Genomic DNA, 18,922 nt, shown 5'->3' with positions numbered 1-18,922 from the left:
CCATGCCAGCGCAGAAAAGGCCTTTGATTTCTGAAGGGTTTTTGGAAGCACATCCCAGCTTCTCAACCTACACACCCCTGACAGAGCATTTCTGAGCTCCCCAGCCTTGCCCTGCTTGGCCCCAGTCTTAGCCCTACCAGCATGCAGGGTTTTTCAGCACCATCCTGACCCAGGGCCCCAGGAGCTCTTTACACCTGACTTGGAATGACTTGGGGATAGGGGGAGTTGGCTAGAAGAAAGATTAGAGAAACACTCTGAGATACTGTTTGGGTTGGCACAGTACAGAACACACACCAATCACATGCAACCTAACTTCAATCTCACCCCTGGCACCAGTAGGCTGGCGGGTCAATCCAAAGCCGAGCTTAAATCTAGAAGGAGGAAGGAGAATGAACCGGATGGGATACTTGTTCCCCACCTTGACTGCACTTGGAACTGCCCAAATCACCGTAAGCACTCAGAATCCTTCTTCATTTTTCTATCTCTAGAGAAAACATTCAGGCAGCAGATACAAAAAGACAGTACCAGCCTCCAGGAAAATAAACCCATAGAGTTTCTTTTGAGGGATACAACAAAATCTTTCCCCAAATCTCCTTCCCAGTGACCCAATCATCGTGGAATCATTGTTCCTTTACTTCAGGCACTCAGACCTCCTGTGAAAAATGAGGATATTACCATGAGACAAAAGACATTAAGGTATTATCAGTGACCAACAATTAAGATTTAATTATTAGATTATAATAATGGCTAACATTATTGAGAATTTACTTCAGGCTAGGCACTGTTCAAAGTGCTTTGCATACGTTATTAGCTCATTTCATCCACACAGTAGATTAAAAATAGCTTCTATTATTTGCCCCACTTTATAGATAAAGCTCTATAACAATGGTGAGGTTACATGACTTGCCCAAGGTCACACAGCCATGCATTATGGAGCTAAGACTTACACTAGATCTCTCTGGGCAATGCCTGAATTTTTAACCATGATGCTATACTGCCTGCATCTATGTTCTAGTGGCCTGATCAGATGTCAAGCCTAGGGGTAGGTCATTGAGACAACTGTGACTAGGACAGAAGTCCCCAGAAAGTTTTTCTAATCTTTTGTGCCTTTTTCAAGCAATTTTCTCTACTCAAAATGTCTACCTTCCCTTTAGAGGTCAGAAACACAAGGGACCTCAGACATAAGACTTCTCTCTGTGTGAAGTTCCAAGTGAGCAGACTCCACACAAATTTTGATTAAAACTATGAATGGAGTATGAAAGGGAAAAGATGAGTGACCTTGAGATGAGGTGGATTGCTCCAGTTTGCTATAGTTCCCACACGGCCCACTGTACTCTAGTCATTTATATTTCCTGTTTAGTTCCTGTGGCTTTTCAGTGGGTGCCATCTCATAAGCTACCCAAGGTGTACTCTTTACTGTGGTTGGTCTTTTGGGGGTATTTGGAGGAGGATTGTTTGATTTTTGTTTCCTGGAGGGTGTTGAGATAGTCTCTATAGTTGCGTTTCAGGAGAGGTAACATCTTTGCTTGAACACTGCAATTCGAGAGAAAATTTCACTCTGACATTTAAATCCCATGCATGCTCAGTTGCTCAGTCATGTCCAACTCTTTGTGACCCCATGGGCTGTAGCCTGCCAGGCTCCTATGGGATTTCCAAGGCAAGAATACTGGAGTGGGTTGCCATATACTTCTCCAGGGCATCTTCCTGACCCATGGATCGAACCTGAGTCTCCTGCATTGCAGGTGGATGCTTTACCCCTGAGCCACCGGGGAAGCCCATTTAAATCCCAGGGACACTCATTTTCACCCAGGCAACATTTGGACAAACCAAAGCAAGCACATAGGCTAGCTTCAACTATTTTTCTGAGGAGGGCAAAGAAAGATCAAAGGACATCAGGCCACAAGCTTCGATTGTAGCTCCACCCTGGTAACCTGTAGGAGGATGTTTGAGACCCATCCTAGTATCACCGAGCAGGACTTTGCTCAGTGGACAAGGATAGGTGGGGCATTTCAGGCAGAGATAAAACATGTGCAAAGTTTCAAAGCTGACATAGCACTGCTTGCTAAGGGATTGTAAGTACTAGAGCACTAAGCTAGGATGGGGTTACTTGTGGGAAACAGCAGGGAGTGGCAGGAGATGAAGCTTTGCAAGCACACATGAAGGCACCAGGGTCATTTGTGTTTTTGTTGTTTTTTCAAGTAGTGATGCATGGTCAGATTTATGTTTTAGAAGTATTAATATCATTCTAATGGGTTCCATGGAAAAAACAAGTTTTTACATTGAAAAGTGAAAGTGAAGTCACTCAGTCGTGTCCGACTCTGCGACCCCATGGACTGTAGCCTACCAGGCTCCTCCATCCATGGGATTCTCCAGGCAAGAATACTGGAGTGGGTTGCCAGTTCCTTCTCCTTTTACATTGAAGTATAGCTGATTTACAATATTAGTTTCATGTGTACAACATAGCAACTCAATTTCTTTTATAGATTATACTCCATTTAGAGTTATTACAAAATAATGGCTATATTTCCCTGTGCTGTAAAATATATCCTTGTTGCTTATTTATTATATATGTAGTGGGTTGTGTCTCCTAATCCTCTACCCCTATCTCACTACTCCTACTTCCTCACTGATAAATACTAGTTTCTTCTTTATAGTTGTGAATCTATATCTGATTTGCTATATTCACTAGTTTATTGTATATTTTAGATTCGACATATAAGTGACATCATACAGTACTTGCCTTTCTCCATCTGACCTATTTTACTTAGTACAATACCCTCCAGGTCAATCCATGTCGCTGCAAATGGCAAAAATATCATTCTTTTTATGACTGAGTAATATTCCATTGTATATACCACACCTTCTTTATCCATTCATCTGTTCATAAGCACTTAGATTGCTTCCATATCTTGATTATTATAAATACTGCTGCTATGAACATAAGGGTGTATGTTCTAATTAGTGTTTTTTTTTTCTTTTGGTTATATACATAGAAGTGGACTGCTGGATCATATTGTAGTTCTAGTTTTAGGCTTTTGAGGACCCCCCATGCTGTTCTCCATAGTGGTTGCATCAATTTAGAATCCCACCAACAATGTATTAGGATTCCCTTTTCTCCATATCCTTGCCAACATTTGTGAAGAACAATTATTGAGTGCTTGCTGCACACTAGATCTGTGCTAGAACTCAGGAGCACAGAGAAAATTTGGAAACTACCTTCAGGTTGCTCACAGCCTAATGGGTGAGACAACTAATTAAACAGAAATACAGCCGACTGCAATGAAGGGTGAACTGGAGGGGAGGAATGCTGGAAGCTTGAATACTTGGTAGGAGGCAGTTGTAGTACTCATCTGATGAGGACCTGAAAACAGAGCAGTTGGTTGTGAGGATGGAACAGTGCCCCCATCCCTAATGGATCTTCCTCATATTATCCTTTCCTTTTATCATTTCTTCCTAGCTTTACTACTTGCTGAGTTGCTAAAAGAGAAATAAACTGTGAATATGGTAGGTGGGGGAGAGGTGGTGTAGGTCACTCCCATTGTCATTCCACAACCTTATTATTGGCCCCCAGCCATGTTTACCAAAAGTACTACTTTTTTGGGGGCGTGGGGGAAAATAAAATTAATTTATTTAAAAATAAGATAGTTTTTAAAAAAATAAAAAGTTATACAGAATAAAAATGAAATAACATAGAAAGAAAAACACTAGAATAATATGAAAAGGAAAAAAAGAAAATTATATAGAGTGGTAGTAAGAAGAATGTCCTCATGATTCCTGTGTTTTCCACCCCACACACTGTGCTTCAGTCAATCTGCTTACTCAGAAAGTTCTCTAGTATTTCTAGGAAGGTCTCTGGACCTGTGTGGGCAGAGTAGGGTCAGCACAGTCTCAGACCTGGCCTTAGTCCAGTCTGTACTTGCTCCCAAAGACCATAGTTGCCCCTAAAATCCACAGCCTCAGGCCAATTGTGAGGATTTAGTCTGCTACACCTGAAGCTGCAGGAGCTAATTCCCTTTCTATTCTTCAGTCACATAGCCCCTGGTGTTCAGCTTTGGTTTTGGGCTAACCTTTGCTGGTAGGCCACCCTCCAGTGTCTGTTCCTCACCTAGGCAAGACGGGGCAAAGACCAAGGCTTATTAGGGCCACTTTTTCAATTGGGCTGGGGAGAAGGTAGTGGATCATTGTGATGCATCAATGAGTGTCTGCAGCAGTAGAACCTGCGGTATGTTGTTACAGTCTGAGACGTCACGTGTGCTCTCCCAGGGGAGTTGGCCTTGGGTCATGGGTCCCTAGGAAAAGCCAAGCTGCTCAAGCTCTGAGCAAGGTGTGGGCAGTAACCTGTGCCTGCTCACCATCTGGTGGCAGATGTTACCTGGGGTTGGGACCCCAGCGGCAGTGTTTTGTCTGCTGTCAGGCACTTCCCCTAGCTTTGGCAGTAGCTAGTGGCTTGTTTTCTCAAAAGTACTACTTGAAATTGTTTCTACTCTTCTCCAACACCCAGCCCAAGCTCACCTACCTCAGCAAATAACTGCCATTTTTGTTTGGCTGAGTGGTAAAAGATATCCCTGTAAAAGTCCTCTCTACTTCAGAATTTCATCCCATCTTCTTCCCCTTCCACCATCCCCTGACAAAGGACCTCCCTTCACGTTTTCCTCACCAAGGTCAATACCTCTGCTCATGGCCTCACACAGTTCTCTCCCTGTCTTCTCTAGGAACTTCATGAATTTTTGTTTTTCTCTGGTTTTCATCTTCAGTCTTTTCCTTGCTTCTGACACTTTCCCCTGCTATCCAAAACCATGTGAGGAGAAGGAAGATTGCTGACTCCTGTGGGCTAGGAAATGGGAATAATGTTTCCCCATTAGAGAAAGCCCTCCAATTTACTCTACAGGAAACCACTGCACACACAACCAGGTCAAGACTGTCTTATCAACAAGGTAGAGAAAGTTTGGAGGAAGAAACATCATCAGGGCAATGAATTACTAGGTTTCAGGTAAGGCTGTGAAGTAAAAAAGTCTCACTAAGAAAATGCAGAGGAGGGCTTCCCTGGTGGCCCAGTGGTAAAGAATCTGCCTGCCAGTGCAGGAGACACAGGTTTGATCCCTGATCTGGGAAGATCCCACATGCCACAGGGCAACTAAGTCCATGTGTCACAACTACTGAGACAGTGCTCTAGAGCTGAGCTGCAACTAGAGAAAGCTCACATACAGCAACAAACACCCAGTGCAGACAAAAATAAATGAGTAAATAAATAAATCTTAAAAAATAAAATGCAGAGGATAATAATAATAATAAACCTTTTTATCAAAGGGGAAAGGGAAGAGAGATAAACTGGGAATTTGGGATGTTAAGATACACACTACTATATAGAGAGTAGATAACCAATAAGGACCTAGTGTATAGCACAGGGAACTACATTCAATATCCTGTAATAACCTACAATGGAAAAGAATCTGCAAAAGAATGTGTATATATATATACACATATATGTATATATTATATATATATATATGTATATATATATAAAACCATACATGTAAATCCATGGCTGATTCATATCAATGTATGACAAAACCCACTGGGAAAAAAAATAATAATAATAATAATAAAAATTAAAAAAGAAAAAAAAAAAAGAAAATGCAAAGTAATCTATAAAAAAAAAAATATATATATAAAACCAAACTACTTTTCTGTATACCTGAAACATTATAAATCAACTATACTTCAATAAAAATTTTAAAATAAAGAATTTGCAGAGTGTTTTTTTGCCACATTATTTTATTTACCTAGCAGAAATTGCTTCCAATGAATGGGAATTTCATGCAGCAAAATTGAAAGGGTTAAGTAGAGAGACAGAGGTGAAATGCCTCAGAAGAAGTTGGGATTGTGAGAATGAGTCAGACAGTAGGAGGGAGGAAGTTTCACCAAGTGTGTATGACATAGACAAGGGAGCAGAAAATTGGGTGCTATGTTGGAGGAACATGTTTGAAATGTAGGGACACACAGCTGAAAAGGCTGGGTTTTGTCATTGAAGTTGGTAAGGAATAAGGTGAAACCACAACAGAGAACGATTGAAGAATCAGTGTTGTCCCAGTCAATAGTCTGAGCACCCTCTGCTCTTTCTGCTGAACATCTCAAAATGTAGAATTCATCTTACACACTTGGCTACCTCCCACCCTCTTCTGCTGCTTTTCAAGCTTCTGCTACACCAGACCCAGCAGCTGGGATGTTATATAACCAAATATTATGTTCTATTTATGTTCTTAAATGTATTCCATTTAGACCAAAACCATTCAAGCTACAGTAAAGGTGGTATAGTGGAAAGAACACAGAATTAGGGGTCAGAAGACAAATGTTCTAGTCACAATTTTGCTACCAAATTGCTGTTAACATTTTTGAACCTTGGGTTTTTTCCCCTTCACCAGAGAGAGGATAATATCTGCTCTGTTCAGTTGATTAGGTTGAGAATCAAACAGAATAATGGATATAAGTATATACTGAATATACTGAAATTATAAAATGCTGCTCAAATGTAAGAGATTGTTATTTCCATTGCTTCAAGGTCCTGGTGGTTCTCCTATATGCAAAAGACATAAAGACTCGGAGCAGATTATAGCAGCTAAAGAAGCAGAACCAGGAATGTAATTAGCTCCCTGTCTCCATAATAGATCAGATACTACATGCTTTAAGTAGACATACCAACAAGGCACATCAGATTATTCATTATCCTTCACATTATCAACATTCTCATCCTCTTTCCAGCTGAGAAGGCTAGATATACACACACACACACACACACTAACAACCTTCACATATGCAATTCTAGGCTAGGATATACAACACAATGGTAGCTCAGATGGTAAAGAATCTGCCTGCCTGCAATATGGGAGACCTGGGTTCAATCCCCGGGTCTGGAAGATCTCCTAGAGGAGGAAACGACAAATCACTCCAGTATTCTGCCTGGAGAATCCCATTGACAGAGGGGCCAGGAGGGCTATAGTCCATGGGGTCGCAAATAGTCAGACATGACTGAGCGACTAAGCACTCACTCAAAGTGAGACTCTGTCAGTGTTAAAAGAATGCCTCACACAGTGTTTTCTGGCCAATAACCAAACAACGCACAGCTACTGCATGGGCCCCTCCTTAGATTTGATCTTAAATGCAGTCTTATAAGGGTGAATTAAGTCAGTGGGTATCTACTTGATATGACTTGAGGAAGACTGAATGCTATCACTAATCAAAATGACTTCCCATGCTGGCCCTGCCATGAGACCTGCAATTCCCTACTAATCTCTTCTTTCAGGTTAAGGCATCTGTCAAAATGTAAGTGCTATCTTCAGTCATGATACATTATAATCAGTAGTTTATCACTTTCATTCTGATCACCAAACAGGTATGGAATACAGGGCAAATTATATCAAAGAGGAAGGCAGAGAGGAAGCTTCAGTGTGATATATGATGGACAGCTAGAGTCCGGCGAGTCCGGATGAAGACACTTAGAATCCTCAAGCACCAAAGAGGTAACGTTACAAACCCTATAAGCCGTGCTGTGCTAAGTTGCTTCAGTTGGGTCCAACTCTTTAAGACCCTATGGACTGTAGTCCGCCAGGCTCCTGTGTCCATGGGATTCTCAGGCAAGAATACTGGAGTGGGTTGCTTTGTCCTCCAGGGGATCTTCCCACCTCAGGGATTGAACCCACGTCTCTTATGTCTCCTTCATTGGCAGGTGGGTTCTTTACCACTAGCGCCACCTGGGAAGCCCCAAAAATCCTATATGCCAATATATAATTCAAGATAAAAATAATATTAACCTATAAAGCAGGCATAAGATGGTTCAACAAAATCTGATTTTTCCCATAATTTATACTGCAATTCTTTTCTATTGCCATACAATTTACACTTTAAAAGTATACACTTCAGTGGTGTTTAGTATATTCAAAGTTGTGCAACCACCACTATGATCAATGATAGAATATTTTCATCACCCTACCCCCTACAAAAAAACCTTATCAGTCACTCTCTATTTCCCTCATCCCCTCCTAGCTCTAGGCAACCACTAATCTACTTTCAGTCTATGTAGATTTTCCTATTCAGGACATTTTACATAAATGGAATCATATAATGTGTGATCTTTTGTGTCTGGCTTCTTTCACTCAGCATAATGATATCAAGATTCCTTCTTGTTGCAGCATGTATCAGCACTTCACTCCTTTTATGGCTGAATAATAGTCCCTTTTATAGATATAACACATTTTGTTTAGCCATTCATCAATTGATAGACATTTGGGTTGCCTCCACTTTTAGGCTATTATTGAGTATTGCTGCTATGAACATATGTGTACAAGTTTTTGTATGCACATACGTTCTAAATTCTTTTAAGTATATATCTAGGAATAGAGTTGTTGGGTTATATAGTAACTCTATATTTCACTTTTGAGGGACTACCAGACTCTTTATCAAAGTGGTTATACCATCTTATATTCCCGCCACACCAATACTTGTTATCGTCTTTTTGATTATAGCTATCCTAGAGAGTGGGCTTCCCTAGTGGCTCAGTGGTAAAGAATCTGCCTGCAATGCAGGAGATCCGGGTTTGATCCCTGGGTCGGGAAGGTCCCCTGGAGGAGAGCATGGCAACCGACTCTAATACTCCTGCCTAGAGAATCCTATGGACAGAGGAGTCTGGCAGGCTGCAGTCCATATGGCTGCACAGAGTCAGACATGACTGAAGCAACTAAGCAGCAGCAGCAACATCCTACAGAGTATGAAGCTACATTTTATTGTGTCAATCCTTTTTTGAAATATCAAATATCCAATTCTTAAAAAAAAAACTTTAGTGCTTCTATTTAGCTGGTTTCCTAAGCATATGCTTGATCTGCCCATTTTTACAGCACCCAGGACTGAGACCAACTAGAATTGATTTTGTTTCTGTGGCTGGAGGGCACATAAGTGAGGGCCTGCCAGGTAAAACATTTCCAACACCAAACTAAGACACAAAGATGACTAAGCCACACTTCCTGTTTAATAGAGGAGTCAAACTCCTACTCAACCAACTACAAAACAAAGCAGAATGAGGGAAGTGCTATAATAAGGCAATGGGAGCACAGAGCGTTATCAGAATAAACCAGATGCAGTTCTCTCAAAATACAATGCTAAGCAACCCCAAACATCACCAGAGAAACCTAACTCTCCACTCCTAACCAGTCACAGTGTGAATCCAGAGTCTTCTTGGAAACAGTTACAAAGGAAGGGAACAAGGCTCTTAGAGATATACTGTACTGGGCCTGAGAGGTATATTTGTCATTTTCTTATTTCAATTACTAATCATACTTATTGCCCACTGGCTGGCTCTTTCAGACTTGCCCTCATTATTTTCAGTCTTACATCAATTTGTAGGACTGACTGAAGAATGCCTGTAAAGTGCTTTGTAATTCTAAAGTGTGTTATAAATGATAATTTCCCATTGCAACCTTCTCAGCAACAACAAACAAATCCTATTCCAGCAGTTCATTGCCCTCTCCCCAATCTACCATTTTACCTGAATTGTTCCCATTATACCTCTTTGCATCAGTACACCCTAACTTCTGGAGATAATGCTTGCAATCAGCTAAGCCTTCAGAGAGCCTTGCAGTCTTAGAAGCACTTTGATTCTTAATTTTGCTTTGGAAATAGAAAGCAAGCCCAAGAGACTGCTCCCATTTCATCAGGGAGAGGCTGAGACATATGAAGATTGTGACCCAATAATTTAAAAGAAATCATGTTATCAGACTGAAGTTCTGTGTGTCCTCCCTGTTCTACGCCCACCTCTATCCATGAGAAAACTGCAGCTATTGAGGTTGTGGGTTTGGGATACCTATTCCCCAGGTCTCAAGACTTTCTCCTGAAAGTAGTTAAGAGTAAACCGGCTGCCTGAGCACAGCTAATTCATATTCAGAGACCAGAGAAGATAATTTCACTTTTGAACTGCTCTCTACTCTTCTGAAGTGGGACTCAATTGTGCTCAAAAAAGTCAAGCACAACCTAATCGCCCTCAACCATCTGTCTAAACCCTGCTCAGAGCAATGGGTCATGGTGTTGTAAAAACATGTGATTCTGCCTGAGGGAGGCCTGGGGGGAAGCCCTTTGGAAAATAAAGACCTCTCATCATTTCTTTATTTATTCAAATATTTATTGAGTACTTACTAATTTGAATACTTCAGAGTGGTAATAGCATAGGGGTCATCAGCACAGGTTCTGAAGCTCAACTGCCTGTGCTCAAATCCTGACTCTAATGCCTGCTTACTGACTTTAGTTTCTCTCTTGGTAAAATGAAAATAATAAAATTACTCATGCCATAAGCGTAGACACAAGGACATATCCATATGAGATCCATATCTGAAGTGGCAAGTGCATTGCCTGGTCTGTAAGAAATTTTCAATAAATGCTATCTAATATTGCTATTCATGCAGAGTCAGAGCAAATCTGTCAGGGAGCCATGGATGGGAGTAAAACTTGACAGACCTTAAGCCAGTTTCATGGGCCCATTGCTGGAACTGCTCTGGGGAAGAGTCAATGTGCTGAGAAGAGTGGTAGGAAAAATGCCATGATTGGAGGAAGTAAAGTAGAAACCGTACTTGGGTGCCAGGGAACCACTTGCTGCACTACAGAAGTTTCAGAAGATCAGCACCAAAGAGGAAATTATTGTATATCAATACATTCTGTTCTAGGGTAAATGATTCCGGCTAACACAACTGAGCCCCTCCTAGTCCCATTTTCCATCACACGACAGAGGACAATGAAAATTTAGGGAAGTGATTGTTAGGTGCAAAGTTTGGAACCTAATATTATTTTAACTTCCTCCCAGTAGCACTTTTCCTGGAATTAGTCCTGTGAGTTGGGGTACCCCAACTGACCCCAAGAAAAGACAGATATGCAGAAGAGAAGATCCAGTTGATGAGCTAATTGAGAGGTTTGATTTAGGACTGTCTTGAAGGGGTAGAGGGTCTTTTGCTGAGACAAAGCTCAAAAGAAACTTGAGGGTGGGGAGTGAAAGTGAGAATACTGTTATGACCATGCTAATTGCTGTCATGCAGGAATCTTTTTAATTAGTTTATTATTTTTGGCTGCTCTGGATCTTCACTTCTGTGCATGGGCTTTCTCTAGTTGAGGCAAGTGGCAGCTACTCTAGTTGCAGTGCACAGGCTTCTTACAGGGGTAGCTTCTCTTATTATGGAGCATGGGCTCTACAGTGCGCTTGTTGTTGTTTAGTCACTAAGTCAGTTTGACTCTGAGATTCCATGGACTGCAGTACACCAGGCTTCCCTGTCCTTCCCTATCTCCCAGAGTTTGTTCAAACTCTTGTCCATTGAGTCAGTGATGCTATCTAACCTTCTCATCCTCTGCTGCCCCCTTCTCCTTTTGCCTTCAATCTTTGGCAGCATAAAGGTCTTTTCTAATGAGTCGGCTCTTCGCATCAGGTGGTCAAAGTATTGGAGCTTCAGCTTCAGCAGCAGTCCTTCCAATGAATAGTCATGGCTGATTTCCTTTAGTTAATCAGTTGATTAACTGATTTGATCTCCTTACTGTCCATGGGACTCTCAAGAGTCTTCTCCGGCACCACAATTCAAAAGCATCGATTCTTCGGCACGCAACTACTGGAAAAACCATAGCTTTGACTATATGGTATGCAGGCTTTAGTAGTTGTGGTGCACTGGGCTTAGCTGCTCTGTGGCATTTGGAATCTTCCCAGACCAGGGATCAAACTCATGTCCCCTGCATTTGCAGGCAGATTCTTAACCACTTGACCACCAGGGAAGTCCCAAGCAGGAATCTTAAAACCCCATTCCTAGTTTTCACGTTTATCGAGTCTCTCATGTGTGCAGAATAGTGCTGAGCATTGCAAGGGACCCCAAAGAAGCAACAAATGAGCTTCCTGCTTCCAAACTGTGATTAAACTGAAGTGGGAAAAAATGGTCTATATTTTCCGCCTGTAACTTAATTCCAGATTGGAGAGTACAATAGTAACAGCTGCACTAACTGCTTTTATTTTACATACAGCGCTTAAGAGTCAGAACCTCCTGAACTCAATTCACAAAGTGACAAAAAATCATGTGTGGGCACTTGATTGCTGCCAGAACTGTATAAAATTCTATGTTTATGTCCTCTGCTGCACCAGTCTCTCACTGGACTTGCATTCCATAGTCTTTAAACAATAACCAACCCAGTGAAATATCTCTGGTTCTCCCAGGGAAGGACTGGAGGGACTCAAGGGCATTCACACAGTGAGGTAATATCATTGGGTATTCCAATGCCAACTCTGCTGTTTTCTCTCAAGTCCCTTTGCCATTTGAAGGCCCCGTTTTTGTTTTTCACTCCTGATGGGCTGAACCTCAGAAACAGTGGGCAGGTGAACAACCATTTGTGAACAATCTAATTGTGAGGAAATCAGGGCTATGGCAGACTGAGCAGAATGAACCCAAAGCTCCAGTGAGCTACCAACCCATGCATCGGTACACTCTCTGGATTCCTGTGTCCCCGTTCCTTGTGCCTCCCACTTTGGGTAACAAAGCTCACAGTGAGAGGGAGGTACCAGACAAGGCAAACAATCTGTTAGGATTATTTTTTCTCTTCTACAAGACATTCTCAAAAAGTTCTCCTTTGCTGGTCTAAGGTGGGTTATGTGCAGTTCTGCTGAAAGCAGAGATAGTGCCTTCCAGCCATGTGAATCTCTGGGTATATTTCCTGACCCCCACAGAGATAAGCCATGTTTAGCACCCATGCTGTGTATAGTCCTTTTTTATGTTCAAACCTAGCAAAGGCCAAGCTATCCAAAAGATCTCTGCTTATTGAAAGCATGCTGCTACTGCTATTACTACACCTTTCATCACTGCTTCCTCCCCTGGGGGAAGCTCAGCCTGGTAGCACAGTCACTAAGAAATTAACTCTGACTGCAAGGGGAGAGAGTCTGTGAGACTTCCAGCAGGGACTGATACTTAAACTGGTCACCAGGCAGGGAAGGGCATTCCAGGCTGAGAGCAACATGAACAAAGGCGCAAGGCTATGTAAGTGGATGGTGGATTCAAGAAAGTGGATAGGGACTTTCCTAGTGGTCCAGTAGCTAAGACTCCATGCTCCCAATGCAGGGGGCTAGGGTTCAATCCCTGGTCAGAGAACTAGATCCCACATGCTGCAACTAAGTGTTCACATGCTGCAACGAAGATCGAAGATCCCATGTACCCAGTGCAGTCAAATAAATACATAAATAAAATTTTTAAAGAAAGAAAGAAAATGAATAGCTGAGTGGAACTACATTGGAAGGTATCAGTGAAATGAGAGTGATGCCTGAGAGACTGGAACACTGTAGGGTGGGGCAGAACATGCAGGGCCTTGAATGCCAGGTTAAGCAGGTGGATTTATTACTCTAGGCCATGAGGTGTTCTAAGCAGATGAAACAGAATCCAACTCACATTTGCAAAGAAAGATCTGTGGGAGTATTGAAGCTTGATAGGCAGAGGTAAAGAGACCATTGAGGAGGTTTTAGGCAAAGGGCTGGATAAGAATTGAGAGCCATGTCTAGGATAGTGGTAGTGGGCACTGAAAGGTGGCAGATTTGAATGCACTAAGAAGCAGTCATGTGCTGGTAAACAATCAGCTCAAAAAAGAAAAGGGAGAAAAATCCCTGATTTATAGTGTTCATTGATTTCCATGGTGTAAATACTTTGTCATGGCTGATTTCAAGCTATCCACTAGACATCACTGGATGTGAAATTGGGAAGACGTGTGCTCAGTCAGCTCTCTCGGGCCAGTGTGAGCTGGTGTACCACTATCAAGTGACCAGTTCAATGTGGGGGAAGACAGAGAAAAACCAAATGTGATGGACATGTCTAATCTGGATGACTCCTTAGATGTTAACAGATAAAGGGAACCCAGGAAAAAAAACAGACTTTGTTTATTTATCTGTTTGTCTGGAGTAGGGGATAATTAAAAGGCATATCTATGAGGGAATTGTGACTTTGATTTTGGACATGTTGGTTTGGAAGTCTTAGCCCTGGAATTCAACTTTCACTGAGGCTCTACCTTGTAACAGTAACTCACATTGATGAAATATTTATATTGTGCTAAGCACATTATATAGGTTTATGATCTTTCAGTAATGCCACAACCCTAGGGATCTAGTAGAAAAGCTGTCAAATAGTAGTTACACAACATATATCTTTTAAATGAGTGAATGAATTAGGTGGTCTTATTTTCTTCCTTTTACAAATAAGAGAAAGGAGACATAAATTGATAGCAACTTGCACAAGGGCATACATCTGGGACTCAAACTCAAGCCTGTATGATTCCAAAACCACTCTGCTATACTATGTATGTGTGCTATGGAGATGAATCATGAAAGTAAAAGAAAAAGACAGTGTTAGGTGCTCACTCGTGTCCAACTCTTTGTGACCCCATGGAGCCCGCCAGGCTCCTCTGTCCATGGAATTTTCCAGGCAAGAATACTGGAGTGGGCTGCCATTCCCTTCTCCAGGGGATCTTCCTGACCCAGAGACTGAACCCAGGTCTCCTGAATTCCTTGCAGATTCTTTACCATCTGAGCCACCAGGGAAGCCCATGGATCCCACAGACATCTTTATTCCTACACTTAGTCTCCAGGAGCAAATCCCTTTTCTGTTTGTAATAGAAAGATACTTAACAAGAGTGGACTACTGACATCTCATCCCCATTTCTTTCCCAGTGCTTCTCTTTCCTTTTTATCTAAGTGGCTATTCACTGGATTGTCAATTTTACTTTCACTGCATATGTTTTCCTGATAATATATATCAATGTCAACCTTTAGCAAGAACAAACTTAACTATTTTCTCTCTATCACAACTCCTCCCTGCAAATCTTCAGCTTCTTCTTGACTAAAGATTCTCACTTCAAAGAAAAATTGCTGGGTAAGGATTCTGAGTTCATCAATTATTACCATGTTAAGCAAAATATTTCCTTGAAAACCAACAGGATATAGGAAAAATGAAAGCTTACTGCTTTCTCTGTAGTACTTAATGGTGGTAAACTGGGGGAAGAAATAATAATGGTTAACATTCATCAAGTGACCATTATATACTAAGCACTGTCCTAAGTGCTTTACATGTACTAATTCACATAATTCTTACAACAGCCCTAAAAGGAAGGTGATATTATTATCCCTATTTTACATACAAGGAAACTGAGACACAGAGAGATTAAACAACTTGCCCAAAGCCACACCTAGAGTGTGGCAGAGTCTAGATTCTAAAGTAGGCCATCTAGCCTCAGAGTCCACTCTCTTAACCACCATACTATTAGGTCAAGTTTTATTCAAAGTTTCTAGATACTCAAGCTTTTAAGAATGGAATAGAAAAAGTAGAATTACTCACTCTATTTTTCTCCTATTTTCTCCTATTTTACTGGACCTGTGCCAGTAATTTACCCATTGCCCTTCAACTCTACTTCTACCATTCTAGACTTTGCTCTGGGCATTTCCCAGGCTCTTTTGGTAACTTAGCTTGCTGTTCAGGTCTGCCAATAAGAGGCAGTGATAGGAGATCAGAAGGTGGAGAAAGAGAGATGCTTCCTGCCTTTGTCTCTGATGGGTGGCAATTGCTGATAGAAGATGTAGTTGCAGCAATAATAGTTTTTAGCCCTGGTTAACCAGGTGGTGCTAGCGGTAATGAACCCACCTGCCAATGCAGGAGACATAAGAGACACATGTTCAAACCCTGGATCAGGAAAATCCCTTGGAGGAGGGCATGACAACCCATTCCAGTATTCTTGCCTGGAGAATCTCATGGACAGAGGAGTCTGGAGGGCTGCAGTCACTCTAATACTCTTGTCTGGTGAAGCTCATGGACAGAGGAGCCTGGGGGGCTGTAGTCCATAGGGTCACACAGAGTTGGACACGACTGAAGCAACTTAGCACAAGCATGCAAAGTGATACTACTGCTTATTTAACTTCTGTGCAGAGTACATCATGAGAAATGCCGGGCTGGATGAATCACAAGCTGGAATCAAGATTGCTGGGAGAAGTATCAACAACCTCAAATATGCAGATGATGCCACTCTAATGGCAGAAAGTGAAGAGGAACTAAAGAGCCTCTTGATGAAGAATCAAAGAGGGGAGTGAAAAAGCTGGCTTAAAACTCAGCATTCAATAAATTAAGATCATGGCATCCGGTCCCATCACTTCATGGCAAATAGATGAGAGAATAGCATGGAACATGTATATTACCATATGTAAAATAGATGACCAGTGCAAGTTTGATGCATGAAGCAGGACACTCAAAACTGGTGCTCTAGGACAACCCAGAGGGATGGAGTTTGGAGGGAGGTGGGAGGGGGGTTCAGAATGGGGGGACACACGTACACCTGTGGCTGATTCATATCGATGTATGGTAAAAACCACCACAATATTATAAAGTAATTCAACTCCAGTTAAAATCAATTAATTAATTTTAAAAAAGACCTGGTTGTGCTCGCTTCAGCAGCACATATACTAAAAAAGACCTGGTGCAGCCAAATAAATAGATATTTTTTTAAACTATTGAAAAAAAAAACCTCAATATTCAATAAACTAAGATCATGGCATCCAGTCCCATCACTTTATGGCAAATAGATGAGGAAAAGAAGAAACAGTGGCAGATTTTATTTCCTTGGCTCCAAAATCACTGCAGATGGTGAATGCAGCCATGAATTAAAAGACGCTTGCTCCTTGTAAGAAAAGCTATGACAAACCTAGACAGTGTATTAAAAAGCAGAGACATCACTTTGCCAACAATTCTGTGTAGTCAAAGGTTAAAAGTGTTAAAAAGTTAAAAAGGTTAAAAAATCCACCTGCCAATGTGGTGGACACGGGTTCGATCCATGCCACAGAGCAACTAAGCCAGTGCACTGCAAGTTTTAAGCCTGTGCTCTAGAGTTTGGGAAATGCAACTACTGAGCCCACACACCACAACTACTGAAACCCGCATGCCCTAGAGCCTGTGCGCCACAGCTAGAGAAGCCACCGCAATGAGAAGTCCACTCCCCACAACTAGAGAAAACCCCGTGCAGCAACAAAGACCCATCACAGCCAAATTAAACAAATAACAGTTTTTTTAAAGTAAGATCACTTTTTACAAAATAAAAAATAACAAGTGTTAGCAAGGATGTGGAAGAAAATGGAGCTCTCATACATTGCTAATGAGAATGAAAAGTGGTGCAGACACTTTGGAAAACAGTTTGTCAGTTCCTCAGTAAGCTAAACATGTAATTACCATATAACTCTGCAATACTATTCCTAGATACACACCCCAAAAAACTGAAACACAGGTGTTAAAATAAAAATTTGTATAAATGAATTTTCACTGAAGCACTATTCACAATAGCCAAAGGTGGAAGCAACTCAAATGTCCATCATCTGATGAATAAACAAAAGTGCTGTGTCCATACAGTGAAATATTATTCAGCTATGAAAAGAAATGAAGTTCTGATACATGTTGCCACATTATGCATGTGAAAGAAACCAGACACAAAAGGCCACATATTGTTTGATTCTACTTATATGAACTATGCAGCATATTGGGCTGAGAGAAGAGAGGGAAGTGAGGAACAACTGCTTAATGGGTGTAGGGTTTTCTTTTTGGATGATAAAAAGTTCTGGAAGTAGATACTGCTGAAGATTGCACAACATTGCAAATATACTTACTGTCACTGAATTGTACAATTTAAAATGATTAAGGTTGTAAGTATTATGTGTATTTTACAGAATAAGAAAAAAGCAGCAAATGTAAAACAGTTATCTTACCAAAACTAGTCTTACAAAGTTCTTAAATAAACCTGATAACACAAAAATGCAAACTATGAAAAGTTGTCAAAGGTATTTGGTACTAGAATGACAAAATGCTAAGAAAAGAAAGAATCCTTATTAATGTCAAGGAAAAATCTGAGGTTTAGGGTAAAACGATCTAATGTAGCTATTAGTCAGTATGTCTAGTCTTATGTAAATGGCTAATAGGGGTAGGGTTTTTCAAGAGATATAGAACCCAGCAAGACTCAATTACTGTCTGACCCCTAGACCCTAAGTCTATATCAAGAATCCTCAAGTTGAGGGAAGCTCAATTTATTTCCAGACACAAGGGAAATGGATCTTTGTAGTTAAGGGCAAAAATCAGAATTGTACCCTAGCTCCCCCATTCAGCTCAACACACTCATTTTTTCCCTCCTCTGCACTAGCAGAGGCTAGTGAAAGTGAAGTCACTCAGTCGTGTCCGACCCTTTGCGACCCCATGGGCTGTAGCCCACCAAGCTCCTCCATCCATGGAATTTTCTAGGCAAGAGTACTGGAGTGGGTTGCCATTTCCTTCTCCAGGGTACCTTCCCAACCCAGGGATCTAAGAGGTCAAATTCCTTGTAGTGGGGTAAACATCCAGCAGGGGGAGATGCTGTTATTCTAGATTCAGTGAAAGGGAAGTCGCTCAGTCGTGTCTGACTCTGGGACCCCATAGGCTGTAGCCTACCAGGTTCCTCCGTCCATGGGATTTTCCAGGCAAGAATACTGGAGTGGATTGCCATTTCCTTCTCCAGGAGATCTTCCCAACCCAGGGATTGAACACGGGTCTCCTGCATTGTAGGCAGACGCTTTACTGTCTGAGCCACCAGGGAAGTCACTAGATTCAATAGTAACATGGAATTCTAAACAACTAAGTTCTAATGAGATGGATGAAACTGGAGCCCATTATACAGAGTGAAGTAAGCCAGAAAGATAAAGACCAACACAGTATACTAACGCATATATACGGAATTTAGAAAGATGGTATCGATAACCCTATATGCAAGAAAGAAAAAGAGACAGATGTATAGAACAGACTTTTGGACTCTATGGGAGAAGGTGAGGGTGGGATGATCTGAGAGAACAGCATCGAAACATGTATATTATCAAATGTGAAAC

Source organism: Dama dama, chromosome X (genome assembly GCF_033118175.1).
Source record: "Dama dama isolate Ldn47 chromosome X, ASM3311817v1, whole genome shotgun sequence".
Lineage (NCBI taxonomy): Eukaryota > Metazoa > Chordata > Mammalia > Artiodactyla > Cervidae > Dama > Dama dama.
Note: the sequence above shows the minus strand (reverse complement) of the source record.